A 26,058-nucleotide genomic window follows, 5' to 3' on the forward strand; every position below is an offset into this window, starting at 1 on the left:
TCCAGTTTTAAGCATGTTTTTGAACTTCTGAATATCAGATGAGGCTCTTTGCGGTCTAGTTAATTTGTTCCACAGAATTACTCCCATGATGGAAATAGCAGAAGTTCTCGTATTCTCATAATGTATTTTTGAAAAGTCCATTAATGACAATCATATTGCACCCTCAGACCATAAAGTTCTGAGTGGTTGGTAAATAGCCATAATTTGCGATAGATACCAAGGAATCCCCTAGTAAATGACTTGGTAAACCAAGGTTAATGTCTTGAAAATAATACGTGATCGCATGGGTAACCAATGCAGTTTCTTCAGCCAAGGTGTTATGTGTTCAAATTTTCTGAGCCCAAAAATTAACCTTGCGGCAGCATTTTGGATCATTTGTAATGCTTTACACTGTACTGTTGAGATCCCTAAATAAAGGGCATTACAATAGTCCAGTTTCGATAAAACTATTGTTTGTACCACGATCCGGAAATCATGTGTCGACATCATCGATTTTAAGCGGCTCAACAGTTGCAACTGGAAAAAAGTAGATTTAACTACAGACAAGATTTGATCTCTCATGCTGAGAGTTGAATCCAACCAGATTCCTAGAATTTTCAACTTTGATTGTATCAGAATAACCTGATCATTAACCTTGATCTCTTTAGGTCATTGTGAGTCATCCTTTCTCCTATTTTGCAAGATTCAGAACCAATTTATGTTTCACCATCCACTTGGTCACACTCTTCATATATCCAGTTAATCTTTCATTCAACTCAATTCTCCAATCAGACATCAGAAAGAAAAATTGGATGTCGTCAGCATAAATACGATATGCTACTTCTATTTTACGAAGGCTCTCCCCTAGTGAGGACATGTACAAATTAAACAATAACGCACCTCTACTCATTGACTTACTATTAGACAACTCACCAATGTTGAGGTTCCTGGTTTTCCTGGACACCAAGTGTATTTATCACTAGATGGTATCCTGTAAATGAATTCACCACTATTTTTTATAGGCAGCAGCATCCTCTCGCCTCTCTGGGTTTTCAGTTCATTTGGAACCTGCCCTAACTAACTGCTGGCGCCACAAGCTTTCATAAACTACAAAAAATAAAAAGAACACTTCAATGCCAGGGTATTAAGGCCAAGTAGGATCTATACTCTCCAGTCATGGTACATGGGCTTTTCGTGCCACTGGGGCTTGCGCGTATCTGTGAAGCTGAAAGCTATGCCGTTGGTAATTTCCCTACCAGCAGGGTCTCCCAAGGTGGACAGGTTTCAGCGGAGTTGTCAGTGTTGGAGGCGGAGGATCGTATTTAAAGGCCCAATAATCTACTTCTGTATTCTGCCACAAAAACTTGATGAATTTCATCAAGTCATTAGTTCTCGAAAACGAATCAATAGCACCTACTGTAACCTAACAGGATCTATACTAAAGTGTGCCTTTGTTGTGCTCATTAGTGAAGTTTTATATAATATTTTTATATGTAAATGAGGTCAGCAGAGCAGTAGCCATGAAGTCTTATCCTAAATTCCACACATTAGTTTTGCTGCTTTGCACAGTTTAGCACTGTAGTCCATTAACTATTCGTCTGTTTTCTAAAAGAATAGATTCAATAAATGACACCCAAAGTTAGGCGCTGGTGTGATCCTCTCTAAGCTAGTTATCGCTACAGTTATTTTATTTGATATACCGCCATTAGAGTAGAGAAACTGGGCCTCTTCTCCCTTGAAAAGAGGAGATTGAGAGGGGACAGGATCGAAACATTCATTACATTAGTGACTTCTATTCCGCCTGTACCTTGAAGTTCTAAGCGGATTACATTAGAAGATGGCTGGACATTTCCAGGAAGTTACAATTTAGGGTAGGTTATATAGTAGAGGCTTTGAGGAGCAATTGAGGATAGATAGAAATAAGAGAATTGAATTTAGGTAAGTTGCAGTTTAGGGGCTGGTTACATGAATGAGTTATTGAGGAGAAATTACAAGAGGGGTAGGAAGACAACGAGGTACTGAAGGGAATAGACTTAGTAGATAAAGACAGGTTGTTCACCCTCACCAAGGTAGGGAGAATGAGAGGACACTCTCTAAAGTTGAAAGGGGATAGATTCCGTACAAACGTAAGGAAGTTCTTCTTCACTCAGAGAGTGGTAGAAAATTAGAACGTTCTTCTGGAGTCTGTTATAGGGGGAAACACCCTCCAGGGATTCAAGACAAAGTAGAGAAAGACAGGTTGTTCACCCTCACCAAGGTAGAGAGAATGAGAGGACACTCTCTAAAGTTGAAAGGGGATAGATTCCGTACAAACGTAAGGAAGTTCTTCTTCACTCAGAGAGTGGTAGAAAATTAGAACGTTCTTCTGGAGTCTGTTATAGGGGGAAACACCCTCCAGGGATTCAAGACAAAGTAGATAAAGACAGGTTGTTCACCCTCACCAAGGTAGAGAGAATGAGAGGACACTCTCTAAAGTTGAAAGGGGATAGATTCCGTACAAACGTAAGGAAGTTCTTCTTCACTCAGAGAGTGGTAGAAAATTAGAACGTTCTTCTGGAGTCTGTTATAGGGGGAAACACCCTCCAGGGATTCAAGACAAAGTAGATAAAGACAGGTTGTTCACCCTCACCAAGGTAGAGAGAATGAGAGGACACTCTCTAAAGTTGAAAGGGGATAGATTCCGTACAAACGTAAGGAAGTTCTTCTTCACTCAGAGAGTGGTAGAAAATTAGAACGTTCTTCTGGAGTCTGTTACAGGGGGAAACACCCTCCAGGGATTCAAGACAAAGTAGATAAAGACAGGTTGTTCACCCTCTCCAAGGTAGAGAGAACGAGAGGACACTCTCTAAAGTTGAAAGGGGATAGATTCCGTACAAACGTAAGGAAGTTCTTCTTCACCCAGAGAGTGGTCGAAAATTAGAACGTTCTTCTGGAGTCTGTTATAGGGGAAAACACCCTCCAGGGATTCAAGACAGACAAGTTCCTGCTGAACCGGAACGTATGCAGGTAAAGCTGGTCTCAGTTAGGGCGCTAGTCTTTGACCAGAGGGCCGCCACGTGAGCGGACTGCTGGGCACGATAGACCACTGGTCTAACCCAGCAGCAGTAATTCTTATGTTCTTCCTATGTTTAACAAAAAGTCAAATCAAAGCAGTTTACAATAAATAAAATTAATGGGCAATATATAAGTGACAATATACTAGCACTCAATATTAACAAAACAAAAACAATGTTAATCCCACTTTAAAATCACCTATTTTTATAAACAACTGTGTTCTTCAATCAGTCTCCTCAGTTAAAATCCTAGGCGTAGTGCTTGATCAGAAACATACTTACCATGACCAGATTAGTACTGTCGTTAAAAACTGTTGTGTTGTACATTGAAAATTGATGTATCTGCTATTTTGCATGTTTATTGCCATTTGAATAAACAGTTGGTTAAAAAAAACAATCTGTTTTTTCAAATTAAGGATGATAAGATCCCTAGCAAAGGTGCTAGACCCAGCGGCCCTAAACATACTAATACATTCTCTGGTTATTACAAAATTGGACTACTGTAATTCCCTTTAAAAAAACCTACCCAAAAGGAAATAAGATGTCTACAAATTATTCAAAATATAGCAATAAAAATCATAACGAACTCAAAGAAATTTGATCATACCTCACCACTTCTGAAAAATGCACACTGGTTGCCGATTCCCCATAGAATAACCTTCAAACTAGCACTTCTAACACTCAAAATCTTTCAGTCAAAACAACCTGTTTTTCTAGACAAGCTACTCCTTATGCCCCCTCAAGAACGCTAAGATCAACAGATCATAATCTACTGTCCCCTCCTTAAAAGTTATTAACACGAGCCAAGCTGATATTTTTTCAGTAACCGCACCGCAAACATGGAACCACTTACTATCCTTAGTTAGAGAAGAAATATGATTAGACAGATTCAAAAGTTCCCTTAAAAGTTTTCTTTATAATGATGCCTTCGAGACTTAAATTCAGAGATAAATTACAGACCCTTAGTTTAGTACAATCAGAGTTACAAATTAGCCTTCTTTAGGCAGCTACTAAACCTTCCCTAATATTTTTACCCATTTTCTGTTACTTTCCTATCACAATTGGAGTTCTACCCTCCTTCCTTAATTATCCAGTAAGTGATTATTATGTATCAGTCTGGTCATGTGTTTTTTGCCTTAACTTTTTAATGTAAATCTCTTAGAAACTTTATAAGCATTTTTATCAAATTTTAAATAAAACTTGGATAAAATCAATAAAACAAAAGAAGGGAAATGTATGAGGGGCCGCTGAAAAGTTCTCATCCCAAGCAAGAAGAGAATGATGTGAAGCCATATGTCCTCTCCAGAATGGATTACTGTAACTCCCTCTTTAATGGACTAACCAAAAATAATCTCAAACGCCTCCAACGTGTCCAAAATGCAGCTATCCGCCTCCTACACAACCTCAACTACCATGATCCCGTCTCCCCAGCACTCCGCGCTGAACACTGGCTCCCAATTAGCCAGCGCTGTGCTTTCAAGGCCCTAGCAGTAGCCCACAAGAGAATTTATGCCACCACCCCCTCCTACATAAAATCTAAGCTTCCCATCTACACCCCCACTCGCACCCTCCGCTCAAAATCGGAAATACGCCTATGCATTCCCCCTGGAAGGTCCCTCCCCTCAGAAACTGCCCGCAAACGATCCTACAGCCACTTCATCCCACATCTCTGGAATAAACTCCCCCCCCCAACTCAGGCAACAGAACTCTTTATTGACATTCCGTAAAATGGTAAAGACCCTCCTCTTCAACTAAAGGTCTCCCTCAGTCTACACCCCCCCTTAAACCCCACCTCTCTCTTCTCTCCCCTATTTAACTTCTCCTAAATTTCAGTATAGTCCTCTCTTAGTCTGTACTCTGATAAATTGTCTGTAGCCTGATAAATATTGCACAATCTTGTATGTCCAAGCACCTAAACCTATTGTACATCTTATTTGCCTAATTACTTCTACTGTGTATGTTTACTCGTAGACCGTTCTGAGCTACTGGGAGAACGGGATATAAATCTAAATAAATAAATAAATAAAAGCCATGAAACTTACAAGTTATTCTACACTTTTCATTTCATTGAGGCAAATGCATCTAGTAAATGGGCACAAGTATTGGGAAATGAAGCCATTATGACATCACCGATGAGGTTGGCTCTTAGTCATTGGTGGAATGAAGCATTATGACATCACAATACAAGGGACCACTGAAAAATTCTCAACCCAACCATGAGAAGAATGATGTGGAGCCATGAAACGTACACGTTATTCCACACTTTTCTTGACACTTTTTGTTTCATTTCATATTATTGAAACGAAAAGTGTCAAGAAAAGTGTGGAATAATTTTTAAATTTCATGGCTCCACATCAATATTCCCTCTGAGCAGCACAGGTGTACAACTGCGCACATCTCTTCAGAGAATATGCTCTTTCATTTCAACAGGTTTGGCTGTAAGTTCATTATCTGCACAGTCACTTACATCACTTTCCAGAGAATCTTAGTGACTTATGCGAAGAGCAAGGTGAAAGATTTCATCAAGACATAGAAACAATGCAAGCCAAATACCAAGGAAGATGAGATGCACACATGATGGCAGACTATTGGAAGCTTATGCGGGATTGTCCTGGCAGATCCCACCAGGGCCGCCATCAGAAATTTCTGGGCCCCTTACTGAGCAATCCTATTGGGCCCCCTTCCCCCCCCCGACGCCCCCCTTCTTCCATGGGCCGAATACACATACTTTTCTGCTAATGTTCCACCTAAGCTAGTCCCGTAAAATCTTCTCACGTCCATTGGGTGATTTGGCATAGAGGAGATATTCATAAAAAGAACGTCCGTCAAGATCTTTACTCATAGACTGTGCCATTTGCTTTAAATCATCTTCCATCATTAATCCAAATTGCACAATTCTTTCTCTGTCTTTGTCCTGAATGGCATCTGGCCACATTGCTGGATCCTTCCAGTCAATAAATTTATGAGCAGGCGCGGAGAACGCATTTTTAAACAAATGTAGTTTATCCTTGTACTCCTTATGTAATTTTAATCATCTATGGATATGTTTATATGTTTATTGTTCAAATGGTTTTATTTATTTCCCTAAATTTATTTTTGTTATACGCATTGAAAATATTTGATATTGCGTTTAAATCAAAATCTCAATAAACTTGAAACTTGAAACGAGTGCCCGTGAGATTGTGGGAGGGTTAAATACTCAAAACTTAGAAGAATAACAATTTACTTAAAGTTTTTGCTACGCTAGCTTTCTGATATCTTTACATACAGTGGCGTACGTAGCATATGTAACACCCGGGGCCCATCATTTTTTGCCCCCCCCCATCTGTATGAAAAACATGATTTTTAGTAACAAACCACACGTCACACATGAGTACCTAGGAAAAGGCAGCATCTTACATATTGCAGTGAGCAATACATCAATACACCCATTGTAAAACTAAACAAGCCAGACCAATCAATCCTACACCGTCAATCCTAACAGAAAACCATGTCTTTTGAACACACAGAACACAGAAAACACCTTCGCCTAGTATGGAATATGTCATCACAAACTAACCCCTCACTCTTTTACAAAACTGTAGTGTGGATTTTAGCCACAGTGGTAACAGCCCTGATGCTCATAGAATTCTGAGCATCAGAGCTGCTACCACCACGGCTGGCGCTAAAAAACGCTCCACAGTTTTGTAAAAGGGGGGATAAAATAGAAATACACAGTTTCAATATTAAACCACAATAGCAGTTTTTAGTGCAGGGAGCTGCGCTGAATGCCCAGCGCTGCTCTTGACGCTCATAGGCTCCCTGCGCTAAAAACCACTATTGCGGTTTAGTAAAAGGGGACCATATTGTAAAATATAGACAGCAGATATAAATTCAGAACTGTGCATAGTAAGTGAAGGGAAGTTTTCATCTCTGGGAATTTACCCAGTTAACTATTAAGTTATTTGGGCAAATTCCTTTGAAAACTGTGGTAATACTGCCTCCACTTTGCTAAATTTAAAATAAAATCATTTTTCCTACCTTGTCTAGTGATTTCATGAGTCTCTGGTTGCACTTTCTTCTTCTGACTGTGCATCCAATCTTTCTTCCCTTCTTTCAGCCTGTATGCTTTCTCTCCTCCACACCTCATTCCCTCCCCCAACTATTTCTTCCTCTCTCTCTGGCCTTTCTTTCTTTTTTTCTGTTTCTCTTCTTTCCTTCTGTTTCCCTGCCTGCCCCCTTTCTTTCTTTCTCCCTGCCGTTCCCCAAGCCACTGACACTGCCATCGGGGAACAGGACCCACCAATGGATAACAGGCCCCGATGCCGACGCATGCTCTCCCTGCTTCGGGCCGATCAGTCTTCCTCTCCCCGACGTCAATTCTGCCTTCGGAGAGGAAGTTCCGCCCAGCCAGGCAGCGATTGGCTGGCCCGAACTTCCTCTCCGACTGCAGAATTGACGTCGGGGAGAGGAAGACTGATAGGTCCGATAGATTAGATCGCCAAGACAAAGTGAGTCCTGGGTGATCGACTCACTTTGCCTTGGCGAGCTACTGGCGCCCCTGCCTTAGAACACTGCCTAGGACCCTGGGGGAGCCCAGGCCCCCTGTCAGCTCCGGGCCCCTGAATGCAGGACTGGTAGTACTGCCCTGATGGCGGCCCTGGATCCCACTCTCGGAAGTCTTACAAAAGGAGCTTCTTGTGTTCGAATGACTGGAAAGTTTGTATTATAAACGTGTGCTTTTGGTATGAAATAAGCAGATTTTCATAATTTTTAATATGTTTCCTTCATGCTTAAAAGATATTAATTTAAACACTACATTAAAATATCCAGATTTTTTTAATGGGCGAGCAGAGTGAAGAGCGATATATGGCACATGTTCTGCATCCCAACAACTAGAGCTGAAAGGAGAAAACTGGTGCCATTTTTGGAATCAGCAGGTCAAATATACCCAGAAACAGGTCTAACGTTTGAGGCACCAAAATGAGTGTTGGTCAGTGTAATAAACAGATATAAGAAATATAAAACATACTAGTGAAACTTAACCCCCCCCTCCCCACCAATATCTCTCCTCCCCAACTCCCTACTAAAGCTCAACATAAGTTGGGCAGGACACAGATCAACTATTTGAAGACATAGCTCTTGATAGTATAAATAAACATTATTTTAATAGGAGACAGCTCCCTCAGGAGATCTCCAGCCAAGTAGTATTATATAAACTGGCCCAGATTTTACAGATTTGAGAGTCGATTTCTTTTTAATAAAAACAAGAATAGCCTTTCTGGGTCAGACCAATGGTCCATCTAGCTCAACAACCTGTCTTCACAGTGGCCAATCCAGGTCACAAATTAGTTAGTTAGTCAGGTGTCATCGACTCGTGTTCAAGTCCTAGCCATTTTAGCTATCACACCTTAGTAAAAGGACCCTTTGATGAATTACAGATCTAAAAAGAAATTGGTTTTGTGCAAGTCCAGTAAGGTCATCCCCATGGTTGTTTTCAACATGTTCAGCCATCTGATTGCAGGTTGCCTTCTTCACTTGGTTCCTTCAATCTTCCCAAACATGATGTTCTTCTCCAATGATCTTTCTCTTCTGACAGTATGACCAAAATAAGAGAGTCATATCATCATCATTTGGGCTTCGAGTGACATTTATTTATTTGCTCATTTGTTTAGCCCGTCCTCCCAAGGGAGCCCAGAACGGGTTACAAGAGTACATTCACAATAAGGGCCAAGGCATGACATAGATGACATAATGACAATATAGACCTGACAAGATCTAACCTAATTTACATAGATGGCATAATGACAGTGTAGACATGACAAGATCTAACCTAATTTACAATGTAGCATCTGAGTGCCAGTAGGTAGCACAGTTTCGTTTTACTGGGAATGGCATTTGTGTACAGTACCAACCAGTTTGATCTCTTCCAGAATTGATATGTATGTTAGATAGATTGTGAGCCCACCGGGACAGTTAGGGAAAATGTTTGAGTACCTGACTGTAAACCACTTGGAGAACCGCCTATCAAAGTTATCTAACACCAAAGCTCAAATGAGTCAATTTTCTTTCTGTCTTGTTTCCATAGTGTCCAGCTTTCACCATAATTGATCATTGAGAAAATGAGTGTGTGGACAAGTCTGATCTTCATTTGGAGTATTATTACCTTGCCTTTGAATACTTTGTTGAGAGCCTTCATTGAAGAGTGGCCAAGTGTTATTCTTCACTGCTAGTTGCTTCTTTGTTTACAAAAGAGCCCAAGAGATTGAAATCCTTTACAACTTCTATTCTATCGCCTTCAAGCTCAAAATCTTCATAATTTTCCGTCTTGTTTATCTCATTTTTAATCTCATAGTGTCAAAAATCTTCAGGGCAATATCAAATGATGTATGCATTGGTCTTCACAAAAGAGGACACATCCAACGTGCCAGAACCGGAAAAAATTTTCAAGGGGGTCAAGGGGGAAAATTATCATGCTCGGAGGTAAGCCTCAATGACGTACTCAAACAGATAGATAGATTAAAAGCTGACAAATCTCCGGGCCCTGACGGAATCCATCCGAAAATACTGAAAGAGCTCAGAGACGAAACAACGGAGTTACTGCAGCAGATTTGCAACCTATCCTTGAAAACAGGGGTAATCCTGGAAGACTGGAGGTTAGCGAATGTTACACCTATCTTCAAAAAAGGATCGAGAGGCGACCCGTGGAGCTACAGACTGGTCAGCTTAACCTCAGTTCGGGGAAGATGGCCGAATCATGGATCAAAAGACAGTATCACTGAGCACCTAGAAAAATATGATCTGATGAGAACAAGCCAACATGGGATCTGTAAAGGAAGATCATGTCAAACAAACCTACTGCACTTCTTTGAGGGGATAAGCGAACAATTGGACAAAGGTGACCCCATAGACATCGTATATCTGGACTTCCAAAAAGCCTTCGACAAGGTACCCCATGAGCGTCTACTGAGAAAACTGTGGAACCACGGGGTGGAAGGGGACGTGCACAGATGGATCAGAAATTGGCTGGCAGACAGGAAACAGAGGGTAGGAGTAAAGGGTCACTATTCTGACTGGAAAGAAGTCATGAGTGTCGTCCCGCAGGGGTCAATGCTGGGACCGCTGCTGTTCAATATATTTATTAATGACCTGGAAGTAGGGACGAAGTGCGAAGTTATAAAATTCGCGGATGACACAAAACTCTGCAGTAGGGTCAAAACTGTTGAGGAATGCAAAGAACTGCAAAGAGACCTGAACAAGCTGAGTGAGTGGGCAAAAAGATGGCAAATGAGCTTCAATGTAGAGAAATGTAAAGTTTTGCACATAGGGAAAGGAAACCCAATGTATAACTACACAATTGGGGGGGATGGTACTGGGAGAAGGCAACCTAGAAAAGGACTTGGGGGTTTTGGTAGATAAAAAACATTGAAGCCGGCGGTGCAATGCGCAGCGGCCTCAAAGAAGGCAAACAGAATGCTGGGCATTATCAAAAAAGGCATCACGACCAGAACAAAGGAAGTTATCCTGCCACTGTATCGGGCGATGGTGCGCCCGCAACTGGAGTACAGCGTTCAATACTAGTCGCCGTATCTTAAGAAGGATATGGCAATACTCGAGAGGGTCCAGAGAAGAGCAATAAGGATGATAAAAGGCATGGAAAACCTTCCATATGCTGAAAGGCTAGAGAAGCTGGGACTCTTTTTCCTAGAAAAGCGGAGACTTAGAGGGGACATGATAGAAACTTATAAAATCTTAAAGGGGATAGAGAAGGTGGAGAGGGACAGATTCTTCAGACTAGTGGGGGTACCAAAAACAAGAGGGCATTCAAAAAAAACTGAAAGATGACAGATTCAGAACAAATGCTAGGAAGTTCTTCTTCACTCAAAGGGTGGTGGATGCCTGGAATGCGCTTCCAGAGGAGGTGGTAGGGCAAAGTACGCCTTTTGGGTTTCAAAAAGGGACTAGATGATTTCCTGAAGAAAAAAGGGATTGAAGGGTATAGTTAGATGGTTATTATACATGATAACAAACGATTAGGGAATAAAATGTTTTTAGATGGAAGATCAATTACAGGTCAAGGACCTGGGGGGGCTGCCGCGGGAGCGGACTGCTGGGCGTGATGGACCCATGATCTGACTCAGCAGAGGCAATACTTATGTTCACTAATATGCAAACTTCCCAGTTACTGATGCAGTATTGAGTCTTCTGAAAGAAATTATACGAGCCAAGAGGTGTCCAGGGCATTCTTGATTGACTTTAAGCTTTGACGTTTCTCAGTATTTATTTATTTAATTCGTTTTCTATCCTATTCTCCCCAAAGAGCTCAGGATGAGTTACATAAGATACAATCAAACATCTACATTTTGCCACAAATACAATACGTGATTATCTTACATTTTGCCATATTTATGATACAATATGTTTATCCTAACTAATCTGCACTGAAAATCTTGTTTCGATAGGCAATAGGCAGGGGGATCAGGTGAAGAGGTAAGTTTTTATTGCTTTCTTAAAGTTCAGGAGTCCTTCGAAAGATCTGATCTGTGGGGGTAGTTGATTCCAGTAGCTTAGCAAGAAATGTGAGTACATAAGAATTGCCGCTGCTAGGTCAGACCAGTGGTCCATCATGCCCAGCAGTCCGCTCACGCGGCAGCCCTCTGGTCAAAGACCAGCGCCCTAACTAACACTAACCCTACCAGCGTACGCTCTTGTTCACCAGGAACTTGTCTAACTTTGGCTTGAATCCCTGGAGGGTGTTTTCCCCTATGACAGACTCCGGGAGAGCGTTCCAGTTTTCCACCACTCTCTGGGTAAAGAAGAACTTCCTTACGTTTGTACGGAATCTACTCCCTTTTAACTTTAGCAAGTGCCCTCTCATTCTCTCTACCTTGGAGAGGGTGACCAACCTGTCTTTATCTACTAAGTCTATTCCCTTCATTATCTTGAATGTTTCGATCATGTCCCCTCTCAGTCTCCTCTTTTCAAGGGAGAAGAGGCCCAGTTTCTCAATCTCTCACTGTACCGTAACTCCTCCAGTCCCTTAACCATTGTAGTCGCTCTTCTCTGGACCCTTTCGAGTAGTACCGTGTCTTTCTTCATGTACGGCGACCAGTGCTGGACGCAGTATTCCAGGTGGGGGCGCACCATGGCCCGGTACAGCGGCACGATAACCTTCTCCGATCTGTTTGTGATCCCCTTCCTAATCATTCCTAGCATTCTGTTTGCCCTTTTTGCTGCCGCCACACATTGCAGAGACGGCTTCATTGACTTGTTGACCAGTATTCTCAAGTCTCTTTCCTGGGGGGTCTCTCCAAGTACTGCACCGGACCCAGTCCATCACTTTGGGATCCATCCCAAGGGCACTCAGTTTATTCATCGGATGTCTGTGTGAAACACTGTCAAAGGCTTGGTTTTGTGCGTTTTTCATGAATGCTTCTTTTCTGAAAATGGTTCAAAAAGAGAGATGAAATGAGGACAAACACATCTAGGAAATGGCTATTTTTGAAAACCAAAAGATAGTTGTTTTTTAGGTTTGAAAATGGCCATTTTCTTTAGAGGATATTTGGACATTTTTTCCCATAAAGCTAAACTCAGATCTGGACATCATCTGGAAAATGCCCCTCCATGTGACTTGCCCAAACTCACAAGGAATGTCAGTGACAGAGGAACAGAGATGGTCTGTTATTCAGCTAAGACAACAGCCTAAGTCTTTCCTTGTCGCATGCAGTAAATGCCTTCCCTCTAGATAGAAACTGCAGTCACTTGAGGATCTCGTCAAGGAGTCTTAATCTTAGAAGGTCATGGATGAAACAGACAACTGAGCCATAAATTAACTCTGTGTTTGCTGAGGCATTAGGGGCAGCTTTAGGTTCTAGTTTTATTTGCTGGAGTGGTTTAGACAGGCAGTTTAAGAGAAGCCCTGAAACCATTTGCTTCAAAGTAACCACATCAAATAATTCACAGTGCAATACAAGGAAATCCACCGCATCAAAAGGAATGAAATTGCATAAGATGTCAAATATTTAAAAGCATCAAAAACAACTCGATCAAACCATTGTTCCTGATGCACTTAGCTTGTATCTTTCTGCTCAAACATCGTAGGAGCAGCAGACTTTAAAAAAAATAAAATAAAATAATGTCAGTGAATCGTCGCTCGCTTTATACATGACCTCTAGGGTAATTAGCAATCATTCAAAAGCAACAAGACTAAAACGTTCTATTCTTTTTTACTGTCAGCTCTTATCTTGATCAGCATTTTAATAAAGATGGTGTTTTTTCAAGACAGTTTTATGAATCAGTCATAATTGCATTCTGACACGCCGTGAATAGCAAAAGGAAGACTAAATATCGCTTCATCAACCTTTCTAACCTTTATGCAAGCATCAACTGTAAATAATTTTTACACAATCTGACAACAGAAAATCCAAATTCCTTCTTAGCTCTGTGCGCACTTCCCCACGAATGGGATTCATGTGACCTGTACCTGGCAACACACAATCGACCGTAATTACTCGGTGCTGCGAGTTGTTCAGTTGTTTGCCTTTCAGCAATTAAATCATCTTAAGGCCATAAAAGGCCACTTCATTCTGGAAATGTAGGAGAGCAAAAAAGGGATTACCTGAAAACATGAAGCTTTCCTTGCGGACGCCACTGTATGAAATTAAAAGGGAGGCAGAAAGATCAATGAGTTTGATCTTCAAAGGGGCTGAAAACCTCACTAGTCACCTAAATTAGGTGCCTATATTCAGAAAGTTCAGCCCCCGATTCCCACCCCTTTTATGGGTACCTCCATAGAGTGCCTGCTATGTTCACTTGATTTAATGCCTATATAAAAGCCTATGCAGTTTACACAATACACATATATGCAAATACATACATATTTATATGGTGGGGGGCAAATAATATCATGACAAATCAAAACAAATGGACAACAAACTAGAGTGATCAATGGGGAAAGGGAAGATTACAATTTAAAGTGAAGAGAGAAGGGAGGGACAGGCCACGAGGTAAGGCATACAGTACAAAGCTCTTTGCGTCTTCCATGACTGCTTGGGCAGAAGACATGAAAATGTTTGGTCCTGGAAGGGATTTGTAAAACTGAGGCCTTAAGTTGGGACTTAAATTTGTGGAATGAAGATTTAAGCCTGAGGTAGAGGGAGACCATTCCAAACCCCACTTTGACCCATCTCCATGCAAAAAGTTTCAAGTTTACGAGATAGTTGATATACTGTCTATCGGAGTTATCTAAACGGTTTACAGCACAATAAATATATTAAAACAAAACTCTATAAAATTATAGGGACATCACAGACAGACTGAACATGATACCAAGGGGGAAGGAATGCATAATTACATCGAGATAAAAAGAAAGGGAGAAGAAGAGCATAATTGGGGTGGGATTTGCTTGTTTAGATTAATTTGTCATCCTTGATTAAACAGATCCATGTCAGGTGTTGAAAAAAAAATCTTTAAATAAGAAGGTTTTGAGTTTAGATTAAAATTTTGTTCATGAAGATTCCTGCCTGAGGTCTAAGGGCAGAGCATTCCACAGTGACAGAGCCATGACTGAAAATTTTTTTCCCGTCGAATATTTCGCGTATAGAGGGGACTACCAGGGGATTCTGGGTATTAGATCTTAGCATTCTCGTCAACTAATAAGGATTTTATCAATACAGGCAGGACTATTTAATAACAATAATAACAGTTTATATACCGCTGGACCATGAAGTTCTATGCGGTTTACAATGATTGAAAAAATGCTATTTGTAATTCTAATTTTGAAAGTAAGAAGAATTTTATAAGTGATGTGATATGTAATGGGCAGCAAATGAGTGCGACAGGGTAGGGGTGTGATATTGTCGAATTTTCTGGTACACCGTCAAAAGCGCACAGGACATTGGCGTGCCACCCCTTCCACCAGTTTGAGGCCTTCCTGTTTGCATTCTCAGGGGAGGAGGTGGGGGGAACCCCCCACTACATTTACAATTGCTCGCACTGTCATTGGGGGGGGGATTGGGGGAACCACCTCCAGTACAATGAAAACTCCCATTCTCCTTCCCATTTTTGCTCTTTGGGAGTTTTCAAGGTAGTGTGGGGGGGCTCCCCCCACATCCCCCGCCAGCGGGAGCATGAGGAGTTTTAAGTGTAATGGGGGGTTCCCCCCACACACACCCTCAGAGCACAAAGGGGAAGGCCTGAAAGTGGCGGAAGCAGCAGTACATATTTGTCTTGTGTGCAAATGTCGGCACGCCAATTTCCTGCACGCTTTTGAAGGGCCACCAATTTTCTTGCCTTGTAGATGATTTTTATTGCAGTGTTTTGAAGTCTTTCTTTGACCCAATGAAGTATATGGAGTATCTGCCCAAGCCCAAGACCTCGGGCGGCATCGACTCTGTGGCCTGAATGTCAAGCAACTGTCTCACAGTGGCTTGCACTTGGACTGCTTTCTCTGGGTGCTCCACGGGAGAGTCCACAAACCAATCTGTTAGGGACCGAGTGAAATCCAGATATTCAGAACCCAGCGGTCAGATGAAATCTGAATCCAGGCCTGTAGAAAGTCTGAGAATTGGCCCCCGACCTGGCATCATTGCGAGGGGGATGGCATGGGGTGTTGAAGACTACTTGTGTCTGGGAAGAATCTCTGGTAAGTGGAGCTGGAATACCGCTGAGATCTCCTGGAGCCACGAAAGTAGAGCACCCTGGGCCTGGCTGTAAGGGAGAGTTTTGGGCTGACAGTCCATCACACAAGACATAAGATCATCTAACAGTGGTTCTCAGCCTTCCTAATGCCGCAACCTTTTAATACAGTTCCTCATGTTGTGATGACCCCAACCATAAAATTATTTTCATTGCTACTTCATAACTGTAATTTTGCTACTGTTATGAATCGTAATGTAAATATCTGATATGAAGGATGTATTTTCATTGTTACAAATTGAACATAATTAAAGCACAGTGATTAATCACAAAAACAATATGTAATTATATATTGTGAAATATTTATTTCTAATTACAAATAAATGTTTGTGGATGTATCTGCATGTGGGCGGACCCGCCTGGAGACGGATAGAGGAGCGGTGTCTCGGTTCCTAAGACCAGTGTCAAAGAGAGCATCCGCCACATAATTCACTTTAGATAAAAGGAGTGAGGAATGGGCTCCTTTCCTTTGTGACCCAGAGTACATAGCCTGGAAAGACAGGCACACATCACAAAGGATGCTGCTGAGACTGCTTTGAATTCCAAGGCCGACGCCTCTAAAGGACCACATCCAAATGGCGATCCTGCATATCTTTGAGCTCTACACCACCCTCGCTCGGAAGAGAGATATGCTTAGTACTACCAAGGAATCCAATTTAGGCTGAGTAAAAAGTTGCTGGCACTCCTGTGCCATAGCATACAACCGAGACATGGCTCTCACAACCTTGAGGGACCCTTCAGGAGAATCCTACTGCTCAGTGACCAAGACATTAATGTCCAGTTGCCAGAGAAAAGTAGAAGCCTGAACAATCATAAGAGGAAGTAGAAGGAACTGACTGAAAGTCTAAGTTCAGCTCAAGCAAGGATCTAAAGCCAGAACTGGATCCAAAGCACCAGACTGCTGGCCTGCCTTCCCCAATATGGGAGGCACATCTTGAGACCATAAGGGAACAAAATGAGAGACTTGTCATCATCTATATCCCCATCAAAGTGATTACCCAAGCCCTGATCGGTGGTAGACTGTGAGGCAAATGCACCCAGAGGGGCCGAGCCCTCACGTGCAGTCTGAAGTGCAGCCCTCCATCACCTTTGAAGGACGACTTTCCTGAAAGGCTTTCCACATTAAATTAATGAATTCAGGGGGAAAAGCCATACCAGATAGCGGAGAGTCACCTGAAGATGACTCCAATTTGTGTCTCTTTAATGCATTACAGTCACCATTCCGAGGTCCAGAAAAGAAAAATGCCTGAACCATCGAGCTAGCTGCCTTTTCTTCAGCCCAAGAGACCAAGGGAGAGGCTAAGTTGGATGCTCCTGCCTCTCCTTCATGTGTGGCATGGCATGTGGCCAAAGGACGCTCTATTTGTGCATTCCTGGCATGGATTTGTTGTAAAAGAACCCAAGTACTGCATCCCAACCAGTTTTGAGGCAAAAAATTAAGTTTTGGAGCGGCAGGAAAATTAAAAAAAAAAAAAAAAAAAGATTGCTAAAATCCAAGATGGCTGCTTTCAGGATTTTGGTACCCAAAATTGCTTAACCCCCCCCCCCCCCAATTAAAGACAAAACCTGGCATATTTAAGAATTTTTAGGAGGGGGAACATAGGGAAACAAGCACAAAACAGTGAAAATTGCATTTTTTGACCTCCCCCTCTTCCAATTTACCTCACAGGTTGTAACAGATTTACTCACTGTGACCTGTGCTGGCAATATGCTGCAGCCTGCCTCAGCTCTGAACAGTAGCTGGAAAGGGAGAAGAAATCACTGCCTCATCCAGAATGTCTCCTCCAACGCTGATCTTTGGGCTGCCAGTCAGATATGTCAACTGACTGAGCTCCCACCCCTGTGGACCAATAGATGCGCAACTAGAAGGGGGGAGGCAAAAAGTGCAGCCAGCACCCTGCAAGACACCACTGAGCCTCCTACAGAGGCCTGATCGCCTGCACGCAAACCCATGCCAAGCAATAGGTGAGCGATGCTAACCAGGGACAGCCCTGAGCTTCAAAAATGCTTCTGCAGGCTGGCCAACAGGTACCACTAGGCCTATCAGCAGCAGACTACTGTCTGCTTCCTCTTCACGCAGGCAGAGCTATATCCACAAGCTCCAAAAAACAAAACAAAAAAACAAAGAAATCCGAAGAACTTGAATAAAATAAAGAGCATAGCACAACAGAGACACTTCTTCTGGCTTGCATGCAAAAGGGAAATCTGTATATGGCAGTACAACTCTCAGTGAAGATAAAATCCAACGTGGATTCCTTCTGCACAGACTTGTGGCCATGGGGAGATAACTCGCTTGTCCAGAATGACACACACATTCCACTGGAAATAGGAGTTAAGGAATTTCTCACAGAGAGAATGGTAAGAGTTAGGAGTTAAAAGTAACCTCGAAAAAATGGGACTCTACTGTGCTAAATCCTATTGAAATAGACACTCGATTTCCGATTTCACGTTGCTGCTTTTATTATTTCTTAAGTTAAAGCTCAATGCTCGTTTTTTGCATTCGGTCAAATAGTAGTAGACTGATCAGCTTTCAGGAAGCAATAAAAACACCTAACTCCTCTGCCCATGACTGATGGATTACAAAGAAATATCTATTGCTACTCGATCCCGGTATGTGTCACATTAGTATAAAAACTTGGATTGAAAAATCTTGCCCTGTAACAATGGCAAATTTAACCTGTATTAGATCCCCAGTATGTTTCGTTAGGATAAAAATTTGTATCGTAAAACTTGTACTGTAATTATGGCAAATCATTACCTGTTAACTGTATATTATGTTTGTTTAACCTGTACTGAGCTCTTGGGGAGAATGGGACAGAAAATAAATAAATTAATTAATTAAATTAATAAATATTTAGTACAGCTCTGCCAGTTTGTGAGTACTATAGCTTAGATTCACTAAGCCCACTGATCAACTACCGACCACTTAGCGACCCCTGTACGATCCAATTTCCCTCCGACCCGATTCACTAACCTCTGTCCCGATCATCCTTCAATCCACATATGCAAATGAGGGGGAACGGCATTCAAATGAAGGTAGGAAGCGACTCACTAAAATAAAAAAGCAACACTGACTGGACTGGTCGATCCAAAATAAGCGACTGCTGAGAACCATTTGTTGAGGTCCTTTCTGACTGCCCTGCCTTCTGCTGCCCTGCTTCTCTGCCATGATCTCCTGCTATCTCCTGCCTGCCCCGATCTTCTGCTCTGTCTCAGCCCCGATCTCCTGCCTGCCCCAATTTCCTGCTATCTCCTGCCTGCCCCGATCTCCTGCTCTGTCTCAGCCCCAATCTCCTGCCTGCTCCAATCTCCTACCTACCCGTAGTTTTAACCCGTGGGCTTAAAAGTGGGTTAAAACCATGGGCTCACATAAAAGTTAAAACCACTCAAAAAAAAAAAAAGAAAAATTAGCTCTGCCGGTCTGCGCATGCGTTGGGATCACTATAGAGTGATTTGGGCAGGCGGTTGGAGGTGTGATTCCGATCATTTTGCAAGAGGGTGATTGGTGAATCAGACCCCCGGACACAGATCAGGACCTATATAAGCTCAGAACTAGATGATGTTCTTCAAAAGCTCTACAACTTGGAAACTCAGATTCTTTGGAGCGAGACCTGATCTATATTAGCACTCTGTGACAAACATTTTAAAAGAGAAATCTTGAACGAAAACGACTAAAAAGATGCAGACAAGACATTTTTGTGATACGATTAGTAACTTGCTTTCAAGAACTGTGTCCCTCCTACACTCGCCTGAGAGAAGGAGAGCAGCCATCAAAAGCTAATCACATATTTATTAAATTAGTCCTGTAGAAGTTTCTCACCTATACGTTGTTTGTTGATCTCTATCCAAGTGGACTAACGCGACAACCACAGTTCAAGCTGAAAGCTAAATGTTACTTTACTATCAGGAAAACCTCAGCCAGGGAACTTTTCCTATTAGGTACAGCCACCCTACAAGGCTGACCTCTTTGTCAGATGGGCTTTTTTTTGTTTGTTTTGTTGAAAGTATGATTGATGCAGCTGATCCCACTTTCAGCTCTTGGTCACATCAGAGCCATTAGCAGAGCGAGAAGGACCAGTTGATCTGAGAAAGGAGATTTCCCAGCGTTAAAAACAAAACAAAACAAAAGAGATGAGGACCTAAATAAAAGCTAAAGATGGCTAACTCTTAGGTCTGATGAGGTCCACTACCTCATTACCAACCTTCAGATACCGATCATTTCAAGAGAATGTAGAAGCAGGCTGGGGGGTGAATCCTTCATTCACTCATTCTGTGTCACCACCGTTGTGCATGAGCTATCAAATACTGCCTTTATACAGCCAAGTCACAATCGCTCTTCTAACATCAAAGCCCAGTCACCACTTGGGGCTTTCTTTTCCAAATTTATTCAAGCTAAGGCCATGGAGACAACTATTCACTCAAGCTAATTATGTCTAATTATCTATTCCTCTCTCTTTAAATATTTTTTTTTTTTAACCAACTTCAGCCAGCGCTATTCGCTATCTGCGTTTCTCACAACCTTCCCTTGCCCCATTCAAGCCAACGTGAAGAAAGGAGATGGGCCTTTTTAGAAATGTGTACAATATGAGGTTCACACAAAATTAAATAACTATTCCTTTCTTGGTTGAGACACGTTCATGTGTGAGATATGAAGACCTCCTGGTTAATTTGGCAAATTCCTGACAGCCCTTCGTGGTTAGTAACACTGGCAACACTCTCTCCTGTTGGAGCGTCTCCTCATGCTTTCTTTTCATGATCTCAATCAAATGTTTATTGGATTAAAGCCCCTCTCTGCAGACCTCCAAGGTGGCCTGTGACAAAGAGCTTAAAAGCCTTGTTAATTGGCTCAGACTTTTTGGGAAGGAGGGGAGAAAACCCCAAGTTACAAGCAAAAGAAACTGCCATGTGTAATTAAACTAATTTATCTTGTTATGCGGAGGACCCAGTATTTCATATGTATACAGAGAATCAGTTCATTGGAATGTAACGCAGAATGTTTAACGCTTAGCAAAATCCATTGAAATTATATTCTGTATTTTAAATGTCATAACTAGTTTGGGATCAATTAATTTTCGACACTATTTAGGTAGAAACATTTTGCATATAAATGATTTGGAAAGTTCCCCAAACAGATGACTAATGCAAAATTATGACTATTACTGTCGAGTGAACCCAATCAAAGTACGTTTTTGGTCAAAGAGCCCGCAAGAATTAAATTACCATTCAGACATTTCAACTAGCAAAACAAGCACACACATACCAAACTTCGTACCTCCTCTAGAATCTTGCTCAGATATACCCAACACACACATCTTCCCTACTATTTATTAAAACTTGTACTGCATTTCTTTGACGGCCAGCTAAAAACTAAGATGAGATTTGTTCTTGGCAGGAAAGACTGTAGTGCTTTTGCAGACGAAGAAAGCTACTCCGATGTATAGTGCTGTTTGCTCAAGGACATGCGTTTGAAAATTAGATTTCCTCTGTAATAAAGTCGTGCTGTTTTGATGCAAGACTAGAACAGTTTGTAATCGTGCTCCTGTCTTCCTTAATTACTACCGATACCTACAAGCACAAAAAATACTTCAGCACAAAAGAAATGTGCCCTGCTTTAGAGGTCTACAGCACTGAGGCCCATTACTGCGCCTTTTGTGTCCCTCCCTTCCTTCTCAGTCAAGATAAAAGTCAATTGATCAGTAAAGATGTCACATTACCAAAGGATTAATGCCAAGAAGCCTCACTCAGGTGACAGCTTAAGAGAGATCAGAGGGTCTAACACTGGCCTCAAAAGCTGCTTGGGTCCATTCAAGCTGCTGAAAGCCGCTGGGCTGGCTGCGCATTATAGCAAAGTGATCTGACACATCATTTCCATCAATGAGGCCAAAGCCACTTTTCTTTCCAGAAAATAGCAAATTATCAGCTTGTCCAGTCAATTGAAAAAAACGAGGGCCTGTGCTCCGAAAACAGGTGGCTGGACAAAAGCAGTGCACAAAATCAAACCCGTTCAATACCTAACAAATGTCTCTATTTCTCAGGCTTTTAAACCCATGTTCCGTAAATTAGCTAGGTTGGAAACGGGCTCCTTAAACTAGCTTACAAGGACAGATGTGGCGCTCAGCTCTTCAAGGTTCACTTTCATTGTTCAACTACCAAAGGGTTGCTTTTGTTCAGATTAACCTTTTAAGATTTATATCTAAAGAAGATGTACGGTTTCCATCATTTTGTCATTCTTTACCTACTCCTCCACAGAGGTAATTTAATTTCTGTGTAATGAAACATTTTTACGGATGGGATGTTTCTAGTTTTCTAGTCTTTCAAGTTTTGTCAATTTGGACTAAAAGGTTCTAGAAGCAAAAGTCACGATTCAAAGGCAGCTGAGCAGCATGCAAGCAACTGGGCCCAGGGCAGGTGCACAGACAGATTCAGTGTTCAGATTGTATCAGAGCTTTTTAACAAAACTGTCACCTACATAAAAAGTAAGAGCAAAGTCAAAGGGAAGGTGTACATGTATTCTTCTCTGCAAAATGACAGTGGTACCTTGGTTTACGAGCACAATTCGTTCCAGAAGCATGCTTGTAATCCAAAGTACTCACATATCAAAGCTAGGAAATAATGGAAACCCAGGTGATTCATTCCACAACCCAAAAACTAATGTACTTGTATCAAATAAAAAGGAGAAAGCCGCCAAGCCGCCAGAGAAGAGGAAGAGGAGAAGAACCGCAGCCTGGGTGGCTCCTGTCTTGGCAGCCGCCACTGCTTCCGGAGCTGGGCTCGGTACTGCTGCAGAAGTCGGCGTGGCATTGCTGTGTGGAGCAGAAGCGGCGAACCCGCAGGCGGTGTTTGCCCTACTTTCCAGTGCACACCCCATTGCCTGCAGGAACGTAAACACCACCTGCACTGGCCTGACCCCACTTCCCAGAGCTCAGAGTGCGCCTAGTACAGGAGCTCTAACCAGGCGTGCGAGCTGCACAGATACAGCCCCGCCTTGAGCGAACATGTTGCACCGTCCCATCTCCGGAGGAAGGCGCGCTCGCTCACCAGTACCTTCCTCTGATCCCGTCACCTCGCAACAAGGACGCACTCCTAGCGGGAAGAAGTGTACAGTAGGTATTTGACTGCTCATTTTGCGAGTCACAAATTTAGCAAAAGTTTTGCTCGTCTTGCAAAACACTCGCAAAGTGACTGTCTATACAAGGTCTATGGGCACAAAGTATCCACAGACTATATACTTGGGTAGGGAGTTTAAATCCTTCCGCTCCCCACCCTGCAACAATTATTCTTTTTATTTATTTAATTAATTCATTTTCTCGCCCATCCTCCCCAAAGAGCTCAGAACGGGTTACAGGTCAACATACACAATATGCATTTAACAGGTTACAATTTGCCATAGTTACAGAACAAGTTTTTATCCTAACTCAACACATAGTAGGGATCTAATAAGAACATAAGAATTGCCGCTGCTGGGTCAGACCAGTGGTCCGTCGTGCCCAGCAGTCCGCTCCCGCGGTGGCCCTTAGGTCAAAGACCAGCCCTGACTGCGTATGTTCCAGTTCAGCAGGAACTTGTCCAATCTTGTCTTGAATCCCTGGAGGGTGTTTTCCAGTTTTCTACCACTCTCTGGGTGAAGAAGAACTTCTTTACGTTTGTACGGAATCTATCCCCTTTTAACTTTAATAATGATAATAACAACTTTATTCTTCTATACCGCCATAATCGTGAGACTTCTAGGCGGTTTACATTCAAGAGAGCTGGACTGTCAGCGAGTTACAATATGCAGATTGTTAAAAATAAATAAATAAATAAATTTCAGACTTATACGCAGGGGTGGACATGTTAGAAATAATAGAATTTGATTTAATGTTTGGTGTAGTTACTGTTTAGGTGATATATCTGTTGAATAAGGCAGTTTTTATGACTTTTCTAAAAGCGTCATAGGTCAGTCTAGCTCCATTAATGTAGTTGTCTAACCAGTGTTGTTGTGTGTTTGCTTGGTACATAAGTTCTATCCAGAAAGGTTTTGTATTTTAGAGAGTGCCCTCTCGTTCTCTCTATCTTGGAGAGGGTGAACAACCTGTCTTTATCTAAGTCTATTCCCTTCATTATCTTGAACGTTTCAATCATGTCCCCTCTCAATCTTCTCTTTTCAAGGGAGAAGAGGCCCAGTTTCTCTAACCTCTCACTGTACGGCAACTCCTCCAGCCCCTTAACCATTTTGGTTGTTCTTCTCTGGACCCTTTCGAGTAGTACCGTGTCCTTCTTCATGTACGGCGATCAGTGCTGGACGCAGTACTCCAGGTGAGAGCACACCATGGCCTGGTATAGCAGCATGATAACCTTCTCCGATCTGTTCGTGAACCCCTTCTTTATCATTCTTAGCATTCTGTTTGCCCTTTTCGCTGCCACTACACATTGCGCGGACAGCTTCATCAACTTGTCAATCAGAATTCCCAAGTCTCTTTCCTGGGAGATCTCTCCTAGTACCGCCCCAGACATCCTGTATTCGTGCATGAGATTTTTGTTACCGACATGCATCACTTTACACTTATCCATGTTGAACTTCATATGCCATATCGATGCCCATTTCACGAGCTTGATTATGTCACATTGCAGATCTTCGCAATCCCCCTGCATCTTCACTACTTTGAATAATTTGTATCGTCCGCAAATTTAATCACCTCACTCGTACCAATGTCCAGATCGCTTATTAAAATGTTGAAGGGCACAGGTCCAGGCACCCCGCTTGTGACACTCTTTCACTCTGAGTATTGTCCATTTACCCCCATTCTCTGTTTCCTATGCTCCAGCCAGTTTTTAATCCACGTGAGTATTTCACCCTCGATTTCATGGCTTGCAATTTTCCGAAGTAGTCGTTCCATGTGGAACCTTGTCAAACACCTTCTGAAAATCCAGATATACAATGTCGACCGGGTCGCCCTTTTCTATCTGCCTGTTTACTCCCTCAAAGAATCCCAACACTCGTCTAGATGAAGACTCAATTGGCAGAACTTCACCGGAATTAAGGGTAATTTAACTAGAAAGGTTTGTGATTTCTGGACCAAACCAAAGTAATTGTTTTTGTTGTGTTTAATTTCATTTGAACCAGAGATGACCACGACTGTAATTTGGATAAGCAAGAATTTAAGTTGGCTGTAAGATTAATCAGATTAAGGTTGAGTTCAAGCAAAATAAAAATATCATCCGCCTAATTTGGCATAATTTTCAAAAATTGCTCATCTTTGGCCCGATCAGTTGTCACTTTATATGTGGCAACTCTGGAAGAGGATAGTTTTGTACAGTTCATGTTGGTTTGCCTCCATAAGCTTCTGGGAAACATTTTTGAATGAGAGCTCTGCAGACTGACTACACAGTTCGAGTGGCACGTCAAGCCCATGTACAGGCAACCCCAGAATATGTCATATAACGCAATGCAGCAAAGAGTACATTTCAAATTCCTGTCCATAATACATCAGATTTTGTCCCATGTATCTCCTGCTGTTTTGAAAAGATGTTTTTGAAATCTATCAGCCAAGGAGGAGTTTGAGGTCAGAAAATAACATGAAGGTATGCTTGGGGGGGGGGGGATTGGTGGGAATGCTCTGCCACGTGTTTTTTGCAATTTTGCACTGTCAGAATGGGTTTTAAGAAGATGTTGAAGACTCAATTGTTTGTTAGTGACTTTCTAAGTTGAGATTTTACAGAATGTAAATGCCTGCTAATATATTATCTGATTAATGATCAAATTTCATGGTACAGTTTTTATTATTAGTTATGTTGAAATCTTTTTTATTGGGAATGCCAAGCAATAGACATCAAGGAACATCACAAAATCAAAAGAACCAGCATCCAACAATACAACATATTTGAATAGACAATAAAACAGAAGCAGCAATTCCCCCCCCCCCAACTCCCCAACCCTACCCTACCAGCAAAATACCCCAAACCCCAACTCCACTCCTCCCCCCCAGATAAACACACAAAAGATGACCAAGAGGTCACGAAGATCCCAAAGGCTCTTGTGGCCCATGGAACTACTGTAGGAAGTCCCGTCCCCCCCCCCCAAAAGAAAAAGAAAGAAAAAAAAAAAAGGGGGGCCTGCAGCGACCGATCCCGGTAGCTAGCATGGTACAGAGCAACAAAGCTATTTTATTATTAGTTAAAATGTTTGTCCAACATTTAGGACTGTGACTATGTAAACTGTATAGATAATATATAGTATATACATTTTTAAATAAATAAATGAATATATTCTTTTTGTGGGAAGAACAGTTGCTGGCGTCTGTGAATTGGATGAATTCTTTAGATTCCAACTTACAGTTTACAATGACCTTTAATTGACATCAAATGGAACTTT

At 42.0% G+C, this 26,058-nt stretch overlaps 1 protein-coding gene across 1 annotated transcript in view; it reads right to left on the bottom strand.

Annotated features, from left to right (window-relative positions):
* Positions 1 to 26,058, bottom strand: part of AFG1L (AFG1 like ATPase) — a 283,959-nt gene that overhangs the window by 56,097 nt on the left and 201,804 nt on the right. The window lies entirely within an intron of this gene.

The sequence above is a fragment of the Geotrypetes seraphini genome, chromosome 3 (assembly GCF_902459505.1).
Source record: "Geotrypetes seraphini chromosome 3, aGeoSer1.1, whole genome shotgun sequence".
Lineage (NCBI taxonomy): Eukaryota > Metazoa > Chordata > Amphibia > Gymnophiona > Dermophiidae > Geotrypetes > Geotrypetes seraphini.